The 17465-nt window shown below is 35.2% G+C and overlaps 1 long non-coding RNA gene across 1 annotated transcript; it reads right to left on the bottom strand.

Moving 5' to 3' along the window:
- Nucleotides 1–209: 209 nt before the first annotated feature.
- Nucleotides 210–13776, bottom strand: LOC131035088 (uncharacterized). The gene is made up of 3 exons (XR_009103899.2): nucleotides 13151–13776; nucleotides 12892–12967; nucleotides 210–478 (listed from the first exon to the last, which is right to left on the bottom strand). It is a non-coding gene; the product is annotated as an uncharacterized LOC131035088 (long non-coding RNA).
- Between the last annotated feature and the right edge of the window lie 3689 nt (nucleotides 13777–17465).

The following is a 17465-nucleotide window of genomic DNA, read 5'->3' as shown; positions in this document are numbered from 1 at the left end:
TAAAATGATTTTAATTAAAAACTAACAATTTATTTTCATTAACTTTTAACACATACATTTTGTTAACATAAAACTTATTATCATTTAAATAAATTACAACAATAATATTTTTTATCAACTTTAAAAAAGAAAAAAAGAAAAAACAAAACAAAACAATAGTAGTAGAGAAACAAGAGAGACTCTCAAAGATATCCATGGCCATCTTTGAGAGTTTTTGGAGGGGTATTTCTACCCCTCCTTAAAAAAAAAATGGTACATCTTTATTAATTATATTGTTGAGGAATGCTTACAATAAACAAAAATAGTCAATTTAAATCAAATGTTACATATTTTGTACTTCCATTCAAGTATTAAACAATACCAGAAGTTGATCCCTTCTTTGAAGTCTTCACGTTCAAGTTCTCGTTATTGTGCACAAATCCTCCAACGAATTCTGTGATCAAGTTCTCACTTGTCCAAACTTTCTTTTAAATTGTCCCTATCATGCAAAAGAAATGTAAATTAAGAGATGGAAATCTTCTGAAGTCTAAATTTTTCTTTATACAACACAAACAAAATTTTGTGTATTGTACCAAATTTCAAAACCCAAATAAACCTCTAAAATTTCTCACTAGTGCAAACTCAGTTTCACCAAAAAAAGAATATAGAAAATGGACCATAGCATAAATCATCACAATCATCAAGTGCAATTAGATTGATCAATACGGTAGAAACGAAGAAACCCTTGGCAAGGCTTGAAAATGCAAATGACATGAGGGAGAGACAAGCCCAAAAAGAAATAAAGCACTGTCATGGATTAGAGATAAGTGAAGTGCAAGACAGCTGGGCTCATTTAAATCAGATACAACAAAAATATAAAATAAAATGTAGGGCATTCAATAGAGGGCATTTAATTATGTAAAGCCCTAGTTATAATATGTTTACATCACAGTAGGGCATTCAATGGAGTAGGGTGACCTTATTTTTGGCAGATATATTTAACAGGGTAATAAAAATGTAAAATCAAACTACCAAGTACTGGCTTATTTAACAAAGTAAAGAACTATTTTAAACTTATAAAGCACAAAATAATAACAGTAGTTAAATTATGAAAAGGAAGAAGTCTGGATTCCTGCATACCTGATTGATCACAACCAACTCACTGGCAAGCCCTTTAACCATAAACCAAGAATTTCATTGTATGTTTGGATCATTAGATGGGACTAAATCAAAATAAGGAATATTTTATTCAAACAAAAGAGAAATAGGGGATGGAAAAAAGAAAAACCTACAAAACTATGACTGACCAACATTCAAAGAAAAGGGAAACTATGAAATTGCAATATATTAAGAAAACTATCTAAATGAATGTGTTTATGTTTCCTAAGCTACAAACATTTTTATAAATAATGATCATAAAATAATCACTTTGTTCAAAATCTCTCAAATATCCAAGACAACAATTAACAATCCAACGATCCACGTTTGTAAGGATTTCTTTGAATGAACAGGCTACGGAATATTTTGTAGCTATGACATGCATGTCTAGCATTTCAACCACTGAAGCAAGACAAAGCAAGAGAAGCACTATAAACCAGAAAATTAATTAAGGTTAATTTGGGAAAAAAAATTGAATCAAAGTTTGCAGCCCTGGCAATAAATGAAATGTAAAACAAATATCAATGCACAACAGAAAGATGGCTAATAACATACCAATGGCCTCTCATGATTCGGCAAGTAAAGAGAACAAAGAGCTGACATGGGAGACAGAAGTTGAACAGTCAAACCAGCAATCTCTAGGTTTCCAGAGAAACAAAGAGTAGGGTAGTCAAAGAAAAGGACTGTGGTAGCATACAATTTTCATTTCCTCAATTGCTTCATTTGCCTTGCACCCATTCTTTCTCTAAACTTGTGGGTTAATTATGTCCACGAGTTTAGAAATAATGTTGCAAGATTCAATTCAGGAGAATTGCTTGATAAATCAAGATTCTCCTTTATAGGTGGTGCCAAATGACCCTGAAGAAACTTGTAAAGGGACTGCAACTTTACTCCTACATTGTTAGCTCTTCTTAGAACATAAAAATTCATTTGTTGATGTATCATGACCCCCTCAGCTAAAATTAGGACCATCCACTGAAAATGCTATGTATTTAATATAAAAGAATATACTGTATATTTAAAACAAACAAATATACTATGCATTCTACTACTTATACTCTAGATGCCTGAGACAAAATGTATCCTGAAATACATAATAAGTATCAGTCTTGAACATTTATAGCATAAGTAAAACTATCAATACAGTAATGACGTGTGTCTGTCTATGAAGCTTCCATCATCAAACTACATACTTGACCAAATCCATTGTAAATATAAGTATGTCCAGAGAAGTAAACAGATGACACAAGAATGGAAAGGGCCCAATACAATACAATAGAGGAGAATGACTCCCCATATAGTCATTGAATGCCTTGAGATGCATCCATCATCAAACCATATTCGAGATTAAATCAATCACAATATTTATATAAGTATGGCCATTGATGTAAACAGATGAGATAACAATGGAAAATCCAAACTGAGCTTATATACCCTCACAGTGGCACCTCTTATCCATTAGATCTGATTGGTTATGGCTGCAATTGCTACACATAGCAGCCACTGACTCAGGACCAACAAAAGCTAATGATAGGATCGAGATACACTGTTAATTTAAAAACTAATTAGAAATCCCATGACTGGCCAGAGATACATGTAAGCAGTTATTATCGATAGGATAGAGATAACAGATCTTTAAGAAAACCAATACGAATAGTACCTGCATCAACTGGACAAAATCTATCTATATGGCAAGCAAAAACCATAGCTGAAGTTGACAGTTCTTACCCAATGCCTATAAACTCATTCGGCTGCATGAATATGATATATAAGTAGAATGAAGCGGATAAGTAACTAGAACTAAATGCCATCCACAGGAAGCTGTATTATACCCATAGTAACTCTGCTATTAATTTGTTTGGCAGCAAGAAACCCCATACACACTAGTAACAGTTAGTATATATTAACTAATACAGCAGGTTTGCCAAAAGAGAATTTCTCCTCATTGAAGGAATTCGTTACTGCTTTAGGTGCAACAAGAAGGTTTTCATTATCATTATCCAGGTATTTCTCCTATAGCAGTAACGAATACCCAAAGTTAGGGAGATTGCATGAAATTTTCAACTCATCAGCTTCTCACGTTGCTAGCATGACACCAGCAAACCACCTTACCAACTCCAGGGTAAATCAGATTTCATTCTCCTCCATTGGAAGAACAGAAATGAAAGATTGGGATGACCTTGTACCCCTTATCCAAGCTGACTTGAATTCCATATAGGATAAATTTAGCTTTGAATGTTGGTTGCTCATGCAGGTTTGTGTTTATAGACGGTCTCTCTCACCAGCCAATCTTATCGTTTTCATTGATTAGAGCTGCTTCAACAACATCAACAACAAAATAGATTGGATATACTGATTTTCAGTGAAGGTGAAAGACAGAAAATTGTTTTGCAAAGCCATATTTATATTTATTTTGTTCATGAATTCAAATGACATGCAGCAACATGAGACACCTAAGCACCTATGGAGGACTCCCTGTTGCTCCAAAATTGGCCTCAATAGAGGGCCCTAGACTCCAGATGAAGATCTCCTTCTTACCAAATACATTCAGGCTTTTGATGAAGGCCGATGGAAAACTTTACCCAAGAAAGCTGGTAATCTAATCTTCACACTCATCCATCCCATCTATTGCACTCGATTCATCAATTGAGATTTCACCTATAAATATTTTTGATATATATGTTTAGATACCAGTTTTGTAATTTTCTTCCAACTTTTAGTCATCTGGAAAGAATTGGAAGAAAGTTTAGAGAATGAGCTGGTTATTTATCAAAATAGTAGATCATATATGTCGCCTCTTTGAGCTCATTTACTTGTTCTTGTAAGATTGAAGTTGTCTGGTTTACAAATTATATCCTGGAACTTTGGGGTCCCACTAAATCTTTCCATTCTCATCATTTGAAGGATTGGCAAAAAGCTTTCATTAGAACTAATAGGAAATTCTCAAAAAAAGCTAAAATCATAGAGTGGTCCCCTTCCCACGCATGACACAGAACAGCACACCATAGTGGTGTTCAAGGCTTTTATGAAGTTTCATCTCATTCATTTGTGACACTTGCTAGGTAAATACACTCTGCAATCTCTATGCAACTGACTCTCTAATTCTAAGGTCTGCCCTAGAATCTTCACCATGTCATTCCTCATGAATTTATCCCAATTCTATGGCTACTAATCTATAAATCTAAAGCACATATATTTGGTATAATTCAGAGACAACAAAATTGTTAGTTCTCCTTGAATTCACCTCAACTGACAGTTAAAGAATATTGACTAGAATGTTTAGAGACTACAATTACCGTTGTATTGCACAAGAAACATGAACAGTACTTGTAGAAACATTTAAGAGTAAAAACAAAGAAAGGAAAAGAAAGCATAAAGAAGTTTGAGGTTTCTATGCAATCGACTCTCTAATTCGGAAGTCTCCCCTAGAATTTTCACCATGTCATTCCTTGTGGTTCTATCCTCACTCTATGGCTACTGATCTGTAAAATCTAAAGCACACACATTTGGTAAAATTCAGAGACCTCAATCATCCTAGCAGTTATCAAATCATCCCTGCAGTGTTATCAACAACATAATCTTTGTGGTATATGAGAGAACTGCTACAGTGTTATCAGGAACATGATCTTATGTTGGTGCACCATCATCTTTTACTACCAAACTTTCTTATTAGCTGTTAGCAGAACTATGTTTATGTTTTGGAGGTTGAATTTCCCCTAGAAGAGTAGTGTAGTTTACATGAAGGCCTTTGATATGCCATTTTATAGCAGCAATAGAATTGAATAAAGTTTACAAAAATGCATCAACTACATATCAAAGGTTGTTTTACAGAACATCTAGAAGAAACCAATTAAAGTCAATTATAATGGCTGCAAGAGCAGCCACAACTACGGTGGCAGAACTAAAACAACACTCAGTCAAACACAACAGCAGACAAGAGTATAGAGCAGAGCAGGGCATACAGGCCTGCAGCACCAAAGGTGGACAAAAATCCTCATATAATGATTGTATCTAGTTAATATCGTGCAAACATAGAAGTTATATGATTTTTCCAATAAATTTTAGAGAGCATTCTGACCTCAAATGCTTGTGATTTTAAATATACAAACCACTGATACATCTCTATTAGTTGGCTGTCATGAATAGCTACATATATCTCTATAAGTTGGCTGTCATGAATAGCTACATATCATACTAAAAAAATTGTGAAACCATACAAAAGAATAAAATACTTCAGGCTCTATAAAATAAAGCACTTTTCCCATATACCAATCTATCCCTCTATTACTCTCACCACATAGTCATAACCAATTTGACAATTTTTCTCCTTTCCATCCTCTCATGCATTGATTGAAACCAGCGGTGAATTCAACCATAACTTTTGCAGTAAAATCACCCATCATTTCCAAATATCATTAAACATTGATTTCATTGTAAACAGCTCACTGCCATTAAATCCAGGGAAAGGCTTGCATGCCCATTGTCTATGACAAAAAAATTAAAATAATGAAAGCCCATAACAGGACTATTGATTGACTGCGCATCCTCATAAATTTCTTCCTAGTCTAAAAATGTATATGACTGAAAAAGTGGGTGGCCTTTTATAGTTTCAAATGTTTCGCGTTTGTAACAATTTATTTTCAAATAGCGGGCTCTTTCTGGCTGCTTAGGAGATGCCATAGAAAAGATTTTTTTGTTTTTCTCAAATTGCGGTTTTAGGTATGAAACCAAAAATTGATGGCTGATATTGCCATGTCAACATGGAATGTTGATCAAGCTACAACTTTGCTTATCGAAAGAAATAGACAATTCACAATCTTCCTCTTTCACCCTTATTTCTTTCTTCTTTGTTGTAGTGATAATTTTGTTTCTAGTGGTAAAGTTGGAAACATTTTTTATTATAAAATGTTATGTATTTATGTACTTTGTTTGATGCTTTGTAGTTTCTCTTTGTAATGTCTTTGAATTATGCCTCTTGACATAAAGTTTCAGGTATTGTTTTGTTTTCTTAATCTCTCAATCGTTAACTTAACCATCAATGAATGGTGTATTTCTTTGGTTTCTTTTTATTAGTTTTTTAAATTATATATGTAATGGTGAAATTTGTATGTTCTTATATTTTCTATATAGTTTCTTCAGAAAATATTTTGATATATGTATATAGTGATATATAGTATAATTTCGTATAGTGTTGGGTTCACTATCCTAACCTTGTATCCATCCATATATATAATACATATTTATCATTATATACTTAGCCTTACCCTATTTTTATATGCTTACTATTAAGCTTAGTTGTATTTTTTGTCATATATCTCCTCTAGAAGGTTTGATGATTTAAAGATTTTAAATTTTTTATGAGTCTATTTCAAAAAGGATTTAATAGGGACTTAGGCACCAAGAGGGGAAAAATAAATGATACTGAATTCTATTTTCCCATTGAAAATTTCCAAACCCACATGCCTGAGTTCTAGGGTTTTGTTTTGCATGGAAGAATGTTTTCCTCTTTTCATGGCATGGAGATTTTTGCTTCTTATTGCATTGAAACTGTCTTTCAATTTGGTACTGGATAAGGCAGGGGTCCCATGAGGGGCTTAAGATTCTATTTTTAAGGAAGAGGAGATCTCATTAAATTAATTTTTTTGGGCTATGGTATTATTTGGAATCTTTTCCTAAAAAATAGAAGCTCCTACTTTTTACACCTGTAAATTTGAGCGAGAGAAAACGGGATGGTGGGGCTAGAAATTGCCCCACCAACTTAGGAATATCGTTTGCCACTTGTCAATCATCCCACCAAAAACAATTTAGAGGGAAAATGAAAATGAAATTTATTTAATTATTTTAACTGTTCATAAGCTGAACTGCATTACAAATTTTGTGGGATCACCAGTTTCCTTAAATTTAGGAGCTTAGGCTTTTAAGCTAAATTGCAATACAAAATTCATGGGACTGCTAGCTTTAAAATATTCATAAAAAATCTCAGCAGCTTCAGCTCTATTTTTTAGGAAGCCCACCTCCATGGGACCCCAGCCTAAGGCAACACTTGTGCATTCCATTCTTGCCCACGTTTCAAGGAAGCTGGAGAGGTTTCACGGGTCTTAAAAGCTTATACATGTTGCAGAGAATGAGAAATACATTCTTGCCCAAGTTGTGAGAAAGAGTGGAGAATTTCAGGTGTTTTAGACAGTGCATACCCACCCGTCCAAGATCATTTAAGGCTATTTTCTATATATGACTTCGTGCATATTACAGGTATCTTCTACAGTTCTAAGTATGTGAAATAGCCTGGCTTGCTTAAGATAGATGCAAAACAGCTCTGAAAGCGTTTCAAATTTGAAATATATCCATGTAAGAATGAAATCATTATCTTTTGTAGCAAAAACAATGGCTGGAAAAAAGATTTGAGTTAAAAAACATTGTAGTGACTGCGAAACCTTTCCAAAGAATGCATGAATTTTAGATTTGCAAGATTTGTTGATAATTTGCGGGTACAAAAAAGTCTCAGTCCAAGAGAAAGAAACTCTAACAGAGGAGAAATCATGTAAAAAAGGTTGAGCCAAAAGCCATGACATTGCTGATAGTGACAGTCATGTCAAAGGGACAATCTATGATGCGGTGACCAGCACAATAAAAATAAGTGGCAAGGCAACATTCTTGAAAGCATAAATCATAAAGTTAATAGAGGTGGATCATGCATTAAACCCTTGGTTTTATGGTGGTCTTCAATCAAACATTAAAAGGTATGAGAAAGACAGTGAACAACAAAGACAAGAAAGGAATAATAATAAGTCTTGACAAGAAAGGAATAATAATAAGTCTTGAGCTACAGTGGAAGGGTTAGTGATAAAGAAATAAGAAAAGGCTTTGTTTAAGTACTTGTAAGAAGAATCACAAGGGTTTGAAGGACAATGAGAATGAAAAAAGCAAAGATAACTGCCCTGTTGAAAGTCATGAGAGTCATGGAACATGTTGGGTAAATCTCTTGAAAAGGCATGAGTTGAATAGAAGTTCTCAAAGACAGATCTCAGTGTATGGAAGACAGTGTTTCAGTAAAATACATTCCTTATGTTGCTGCACACATAGATACATGGGAAGAGACATTACCAATTTTAAAGTGACAAAGATATCAACAATGGTGAGCAAGGAGAATGCCCGTGTGACAATGTGTACAAGACTGTCATGAGAAGCTACTGATCATTGAGTGAAACTACATGGTTATGATATGTTTATCAGATCTCACATTCAGGAAAACCCCATAAACATGCACAAGAAGTAAAGGTAAATCATGACAATAGCACTGGACACTTAATGATAATTATGTCATTTCACTTGCCCATAATGAAGAGTTGGTACATCAAATACTGTAGAGAAGTAGAAGAGATTGATGTGCATAACATTCCTAAGGAGGGCAGGTTTGAACAATCAAAATCTAGAACAAGGATAAAAATGGCAAAAATCACAAATGCTAGAAGACATCTCAGTGAGCAATGTTTTGATACAGAAACAGTGCATTATGTGACAGAGAGCAGGGTACGGTGCTTTGACAGAGAACAAGACAGCAATGCATGAAGAATAATGGCAAAAAGAAAATCATTGTTAAGCACAAAAGTAAGTGAAGAGCAATTTAAGTTCACACCCAAAAGGGAAAGGCAAAATACATTCTTTTGCAAGGCATAGTCCATAATAAGAAGAATAAGACCGTCCTCCAGCAGTAACCTGAAGATGGAGATCTTGAACCATTCAAAGATAGTGAAAATAGACTATTGGAAGTCATTATGTAAACGTACTAAACAGGTAGAAACAGTCTCTATGATATCTTGGAGGAACAACCCAAAATGGTAAGTAGACAATATTATAATAGCAAAGATGACAGTCACTATGTCAAGACAATTAGGATATCGTGCATAAGGTTGATGAAGACTTGACAAACCATGAAAACAGTCAAGAAGAAAGTTTCAGAGCATAAACCAAGTGACATTCAATCATGAAGGCTTAAGACAGTGAACAACACACAAAGAAATAGACAGTGATATCAGTAGAACAGTTGTAAGACACTGCCTACAGTAGGAGATTATAGAGGTGGCTATGGTGTTGATGGTGAGCATCATGAAAAGACCATGTATACATAAGGCTATCTACGAAGATTGCAAGTGTTCATGCCAATAGTCCTAAGGACAGTGTTTGAAGCAAGAGAGTCTTCAACAATGTCAAGAATAAAAAAAGTAACGAGGACAGTCATATAGTCTAAAGGATAGAAGAGAGATCTATTGAAGACTCCATTCATTCATGACTACCATAGTCAAGATGATTTTATAACAATGACAGTCACTATGTAAGTAGTGATGAGAAGTTAGAGAAGACAGTAAAGAGCAAGATTATACCCAAAAGTGGACAGTGGTATGGAGCAAATATGACTCACCTGGGAGACAATGGGGAAGGTAAGATAAAATAAGTAATGAAGACCAAGAGGATGATCATACATGATCCAAATGACAATAGTTCTATCAGTGCATGGTAAGCATAGATGACCGTGAAGTCAAAGCTTAAAGGGTAGTCATATGGGGCATGTTGAAGCAATGAAAAGTGCACAGTGTCTGCAGGACAGTCATGCTAAATAAATGAGTCATTCAAGGACATCCCTTATGAAGACAATCACCAAGTATTTCAAGTGAATAGCACAGTAGTCAGTCAAATCAGAGAATATGAGAGGCAGATGTGTTAATTAAGGCCAAGAGTTGCCAGTCATGTCAAATAAGATGAGAATCTTCACCATAAACAAACCTAATAACCTCCACATGATGGTATGCACTAAAGAAGAAAAGGATAACATACAACTTAGGGTTATTGTTTGAGAAATGATGAAGGGTCTGATTGTGGTTCATGACAAATGCATTGAAATGAACCTTATATGCATTGTCTGTTGCATTCTACCAAGTCGAGAAGAGAAGAAACAGTGATAGGGGGAAACCCTAGAAAAGCATATTCCTTTTCCTACGCCATTTTGAACATTTGGTCTTCTTCAAAACATTTGTCACATGGTATATGAGTATGGAATCAAATGGTTTATGGTAGTTAATGGGTGGGTAAGGAGTAATAAGCAACTGAGAACATCTAGGGAGCAGTTTGGTCAGTTATGGACAGTTGAAGAGCATATAGGCATCCGTTTGGTGGATAAAGGAGGCAAATAGAGGGAATAATGTAGCAGTTTGAGATGAATTATGAGCTCATTGAAGACCTTTTATCAACTTGCCAGCAATCTAGGCAAATGGAGAGCAGATATAGAAGCTGTTTGGGGTTGAAAAGTCAAGATTATCCTCCTCATGCCACCTAGGAGCATCTTCAACAATGAAACAAGCAAAGAGCAATTTTCCAGTGCCTAAGGAAGGTTTGACCCAGCAACCAAAGCAAACACTTGTCACTTTTCCTTCAAGGCATGTTGCTAAATGATAGCAAGCAGTTGGGCAAACTAAAGGCAACGCTTAGGCTAGAGTTCAAGGAGTTTTTTTCTTTTTGGCCAAATGTTGTAGCTCAACATGAGCTCTTCTAAGCAGACATTGTATTGTAACTCATCTTTCATGAAACATAAAACATTTTCAGACTAAATTGTATGGCAAATGTACTTTTCTTGATCAATAAAATTCAGTTTTTGGCCTTCCATGTCTCTTGTCGTTGTGTGCAACTAAATGATTTATGTTTTTGTGATATCATATGCAAATCCTTGAATGTATGTCTCATGTCAGCACCTTCATACCCTATTTTTGTATGCTTACACTTCTATAAATTCGTCTTATATGCCCACTTATCACACTTACCTACGCACCTACCTTCATTCTAAAATTTCCACCTTTGTTTGATCATTAGTCCATTCTAGGACAAATCTATGGTTGCAAAGGCAATTTCACAATTGTGCACTTGTCTTTTTTCATTTTATATTTTAGAATTCCAATTTGGTTGGCTGACCCCATCAATCCTCTCACCGTGAGTAGACTTAGCACATATTTTTTTCCAGGTTGACCTTATGTGCTAGTATTTAAATCCTATGTTACCCCGAGTTTCTGGGACGGGGACGACAGGGGACGGGGGTACACGTTTCCAGGATGGTGATTTTTTTTTGCCATTTTTGGGGACGACAAAGGGGACAGCTATAAAAAAACAGGGAAAATTAAAATATATAGGAAAATTCAAAATATTCATATGAAAACATGGATAAAGCATGCACATATACATTATAGAACCTTAACATATAAGAACTAGTAGACTTCTTATGCCAAATTTGTGTTAAATTGACAGTCAAAGTCAAATTGCTTATAAAATCCATTGTCAAAATTCACTGTCAATATGCAGAATTTATGGGGACGTCCCCTAGGAATCCCCTCTCCCCGGTACGTCCTTGGGAAAAAAAATCCGGGGATGCGTCCCCGGGTAACGTAGTTTAAATCCACTCATCCTCTTGTCTTGAGTAGGCCTAGGTGCCTGCATGCTATTTTTTATTTCGTTACTTTTCAGTGATTGATTTGCAAGAACTGAAATCCCTAAAGAAATCATAAACCCTTTAAGTATTTCTACAGACTACCACATCCCCAAATATTTAAGAAAAGTCAAGTAGGTATATTTCTAAATACTAGATCAAAATAATAGCTCATTTGCTTTGTCTTGTAAGATTCACATTGTCTAGTTTACAAATTAAATCCTAGGACTTTGGGGGCCCCACTAAATCTTTCCATTCTCATCATTTGAAGGATTGACAAAAGTATTTCATTAGAATTAATAGTAAACTTTCAAAATAAATAAAAACCATGGAGTGGTCCCTTCCCACCCATGACACACATCATCTCACCATAATTGTGTTTGAGGCTTTTATGAAGTTTCATCTCATTCATTTGTGACACTTGCTACATAAATACACACCGCAATCTCTATGCAATTGACTATTTAATTCTGAGGTCTGCCCTAGAATCTTCACCATGTCATTTCTTATGGATTTATCCCAATTCTAGGGCTACTGATCTGTAAATCTAAAGCACACATATTTGGTATAATTCAAAGACCACAAAATTGTTGTTATCCTTGAATTCACTATAAATGACAGTTAAATAATATTGACTAGAATGTTTGGAGACTACAATTACCGTTGTATTGCATGGGAAATGTGAACAGTACTTGCAGCAACATTTAAGACTAAAAAAAAGAAAGGAGAAGAAAGCATAAAGAAGCTTGAGGTCTCTATGTAATCGACTCTCTAATTTGAAGGTCTCCCCTAGAATTTTCACCATGTCATTCCTTGTGGTTCTATACTCATTCTATGGCTACTGATCTGTAAAATATAAAGCACACATATTTGGTATAATTCAGATACCTCAATCATCCTAGCAGTTATCAAAACATCCCTACAGTGTTATCAGTAACATGATCTTTGCAGTATTACCGTATTTGAGAGAACTGCTACAGGGTTAATACAAATTATAAAGTAAAATGGACTCATTTAAATCAGATACAACAAAAATATAAGATAAACGCTTGATATCTTTAAAGCCCTAGTCATAATATAATAAGATTTTACATCACAGTAGGACATTCAATAGAGTATAGTGAAATTATTCTGGCAGGCTTATCTAATAGAGTAGTAAAAATATAAAATCAAATTAGTAAGTACTGACCTATTTAACAGAGGTCACAAAGCACAAAATAATAATAGGTCATATACAGTAATTAAATTTAAATTCTGAAAAAGAAGTCTGGATTCCTGAGGCATACCTGATCACAACCAGCTTGTCAAGCCCTTTAACCATGAACCAAGAATTTCATGGCATGTTTGGATCATCAGCTGGGACTGTAAATCAAAATAAAGAACATTTTATTCAAACAAAAGAGAAACAGGGGATGACAAAACGAAAAACCTACAAAACTATAGCTGAGCAACATTTAAAGAAAGCAGGGAAACAAAGTTCTACTACATGAAAGGAAAATGTTTAGCAAATTGAGAGAGAGGAGAGCTAACAAACTTCTAACACACCTTATTTTCTAAATCTTTCAAAGAGATAAATAATTTGATGGTGCAATCCATCAACTGTAAGCACCTTCTGTGCCCAATGACACAACACTCCAATGCAAATGCAGAGCTCGGCCCCTACCACAATTCCTCTTCTGCCCAAAGTTTTGGAATGACGAGACCCTCCAGTTTAAATGGAAAGCTCAGTCCCACTGCCACTCCCTCCTACAAATCCTCTTTCCTCTCTTACCCTGATTTTATTGGGGGCTCTTCCCTCTCTTGCCTTGATTTTATTCGAGGCTTCTTTTTCCTTCAATTGGAGGCTTTTAATGTATGAATCTCCCAATTGCCTCTAATTTTAGCCCATCTCCCAACGGCTAGCCTAGCTGGCATTAGGCTCCAACGTTCCCACTCCAAGCTCAAACTCTGTGTAAAAAAAAGCAGCAACATTCAAGCCGATTCAGTGTAATAAAGCACCAACGTTCGAGCTGATTCAGTGATTTTATTTTAGCCCATCTCCCAACGGCTAGCCTAGCTGGCATTAGGCTCCAACATTTCCACTCCAAGCTCAAACTGTGTGTAATAAAAAAGCAGCAACCTTCAAGCCGATTCAGTGTAATAAAGCACCAACGTTCAAGCTGATTCAATGATTTTATTTCAAAAATTTCAAAGTGTTTTTATTTAAAAAAAAATCAATGTTTGTCTTACGAGGTTTGGTTGTATAAGGGAAACCTCCTAGCTTGTTAGATGTCAATCGTTTGATACTTGTAAGGATTTTTATAATTATTAATTCATTAAGAAGAAAAATCATAATAAAATTCAAAGTCTAATTTTTATATATAAGATTTTTGGAAAAAAATAAGAGGAAGCTTTGTTAAAATTGAAATTGTATTTTTTAGAGTGATAAGATTAATGTACTTAATAAATCAAAATAGGATGATACACAAATTTTTCTATGTTTATATGACATTATTAAAGGTTCATTGTTGGTAGATATTGACACCTTCAAATTTGATATTCTTTTATTAAATAACTAAATATTTGCATACTTTGAACTATTCACATTATGTTTGACAAGGATATCAAAGACTCACATGCTTGTACTATCAAAGAGTTAATGAGATATAAAATGGATAAAGTTTAACAAAGAGATTTATTGGAGGTTGGAGGCATTGAATCTTGGAGGAATATTATCATCTTGAGCTAGCTCCTAACTTATACATGATACCTTTCATGAGAAGCACAAGCGTCTTGTGTGTCCCTTCATAAAGAAAGGGGGAGCTTGGAAGTTTTATGTTTTGTGTGTCCCTTCATGAAGCAAAGGGGATCTTGGTAGTTTTATGATTTGTGGATAGTTGAAGTGATTTTATAGATAGTTGATTATGTCTCAAATCATAAACTTACATGTGTGTATTTATGGATAGTTGAGTGTCTCAATCTATCAAGAAAGGGGTGTCCTACTAAATAAGTGTTGATTCATAGTCAGTTTTTGTTTCAATAGGTTGATATTTTTTCTTGTGGAAAATTGAATGTCTCAATTCATAAGGGTGGTATACTTTTGAATAGTCGAGTATGTCTCAATTAACAAGTATCGTTGAATAATAGGCATATTTTCTTAGACATAAGCAATATGGGGTGTTCTAAGGAGGTTAGATGATCAACTTGTTGGTAATTGACACTCATTAGGTGGATATCGATGCTTGATTAGTGGTTTAGGGTTGTCATTGATGGAAATTCTTCTTAATATTCCTATTCGGTAATCATGGATCGTGATATCCAGAAGTAGATGTCAACTGGTAGCCAGTTAACTGGTATTTCAGGTTGAGCAGAGCAGTTTTGGTCTGGAAGCTTTTTGGTGATTGCAGTGTTATGAATCGTGTATAGGATGATTGGGCTAACATAGAGACATCATTTTATCACCTATTTGGTGATCCACATTTATCTTTGGTGATCCGGTCAAGCCGACATATGACTACACGTTACATTAGCAGGTCGACTTGATGAATGATCTAGTTTGTGATTGCGGATATATAAGACTAGTGCATAAGACCTTTTTGGTGTGTGTTATGATTGATATGCGAGCGAGTGGTGATTGAGAATCCTTTGTAGCACAGTTTCACATACACATTCTTGATCCGGTAGTTGATTGAGACAAGAAACAGAGTAGAGTTGCAGAGCAGATACAGTCAAAGATTTGGCACTTAACCAAAACTCATCCGGGCATTGTTAGATGCTATTTTGAAGTTGTTGCATTGAATTTCATTACTGTAATTGATCAGTAAGGTAGTGAGCCTTTTGGGGTTGTAGACCTCTTTGTAATTGAGTTGTAAGCTCTAGGCAGTGTGCCTGAATGTTTGTGCATTCCCCCTCATGTAATATTGTTTTTGTATTGGCCATAGTGAAATAATATTGTGGGTTCAAATCCCACCGTGGTTTTTCCCATTTGGGTTTTGTTGACGTGTATTTTGTACACTATCAAACACAGAATAAAATACCCAAGGGTACCTTATCCTCTCTTGAGTAAAGCCTCTGAATGCTGAAGATATTGCGAAAAGGATCAATCAGGGTGACTTCAAGGTTCTTCATTGTAGGATCTCTACGTGTGGATAAGCTCTCTATGGTATGATGTGATTTGCTGGAATCACAAGGGGACTTACACTTGATGACTAAACGTCTGATTTGCTTTGAATATTGCTGGAACACAGGATTTTTACTAGCTTAGATTTGAAAAAAAAGAAAAAGGATGAGGGCGAGGAAAGGATCTAATTCTGATACTAAGAATGTAGGAGCAATGAATGATCTCTGATGAAATTCTAACTAAGTCTTGTTTTGACATCCCAGGACCATCTCCACAAGGTTAGTGCGATCTTCGAAGGAAAGCTTTATGATGTTCAGATCATCACTACAGGCATAGACACCATCATGCTGATGCATATCAATGAAGAAGCGACAATTGAAGTTAAGCTTAAGCTGAATGATTCCAGTTGACTACACAAGGCAAGTCTGCAATCAACAAACTGCTAGTAGTATGGATGTACGAATTTCACCATCAATCAAGCACATTTCTTCCACTCATCTAATAACATGAAATCAAATATGAGAAGTATAAAGACCATGCAAATTGTCGAATCGACCCATAAATTTCACCATTTCTTCAATGAAGTTATACAAGTCTTTTACAACAACATCTTGGCAACAATCTTTGCCTTCTCTCTCTACTCTACTCTAATTTCTATTCTATCAACTGACTACTTACTCTCTAACTACTCTCTAACTACTTCCAACTACCTTTACAAAATGAAGAGTCGGGGCTTATATAGTGCCCATAATACAATCCAATGGCTAAGATCAATTTGAGATCAATGGCCAAGATTCAACAATGAAAACCCTAATTAGGGTTTGTTACAACCATTACATAACATTTAATGCTTGACCAATGATAAAATTACATTTTAAGGACACATGTCTTCTCTGGAAAATTCAACCAATGGATAGCTGGGGTAGGTACATAGAAGTTTGTGCCACCTTCCATGAGCTAAGTACATTGAATCTGGACATGTTGTGGTGGACCACACCGACTGGAGAAGTGATGACTGGGATGCCAACTCATCTGACACTTGGTTGATGCCAATTCGATGTTGCTGAGAAGCTAGCTTTAATTAACTCTTCTGGAACTATCTGCTCCTTCTACGAACCCTTGCTCTAACTTCTCTTGTCTTTGATGTGCAGGATGATGATGTACCTCGCCTTGGAATGTTGATTTGGAAGAGGTTAGTCATGATGATGCTTGACCGAAGAAGGTCGTCTTGTCAATGCTAGACTGGAAGAGGTCGCCCTTATCCTTGCTTGATCTTCTTTGATGATACTGAGCTGGAGGAGATCATCTTTGTCCTGGACCGGATCTTCTCTGATGAGAGCCTGTCGACTTGTAGATCCTCCGGACTTTGGAGTCGCCATCTTGATACCTACACAACATTTCACAATTAGTAATATATCTTGAAGTCTAGAAATTAAACTTAAAGGGAAGATTTAAGATTTTAATTAGGAAACTTCATGATAAATCTTGAGTTATCATTTCCTAATTAACCATGTAATACTTAGATTTTTCCAAAACAAATGTCCAAAAATCAAACCTTAAACAAGGGTGTCAAGATGATTTTGCCATACCTCCTCTTGAGTATTAAACTCTAAGAAATGATGTAAAAATAGATGAATTTTGCTAGGCAAAGTGTAGATCAAAGCCTTCTCTTGAACGAATTGCACCTCCTCTAGCTTTGAAAAGAATAAACTCCACTTCCCTCTAGGCTTCAACACTTGAAAGAAATTCGCTCTAAGCAAG

This window comes from Cryptomeria japonica, chromosome 3 (assembly GCF_030272615.1).
Source record: "Cryptomeria japonica chromosome 3, Sugi_1.0, whole genome shotgun sequence".
Classification (NCBI taxonomy): domain Eukaryota; kingdom Viridiplantae; phylum Streptophyta; class Pinopsida; order Cupressales; family Cupressaceae; genus Cryptomeria; species Cryptomeria japonica.
The sequence above is the reverse complement of the archived record's forward strand: the minus strand, read 5'-3'. Positions and strand labels throughout refer to the sequence as shown.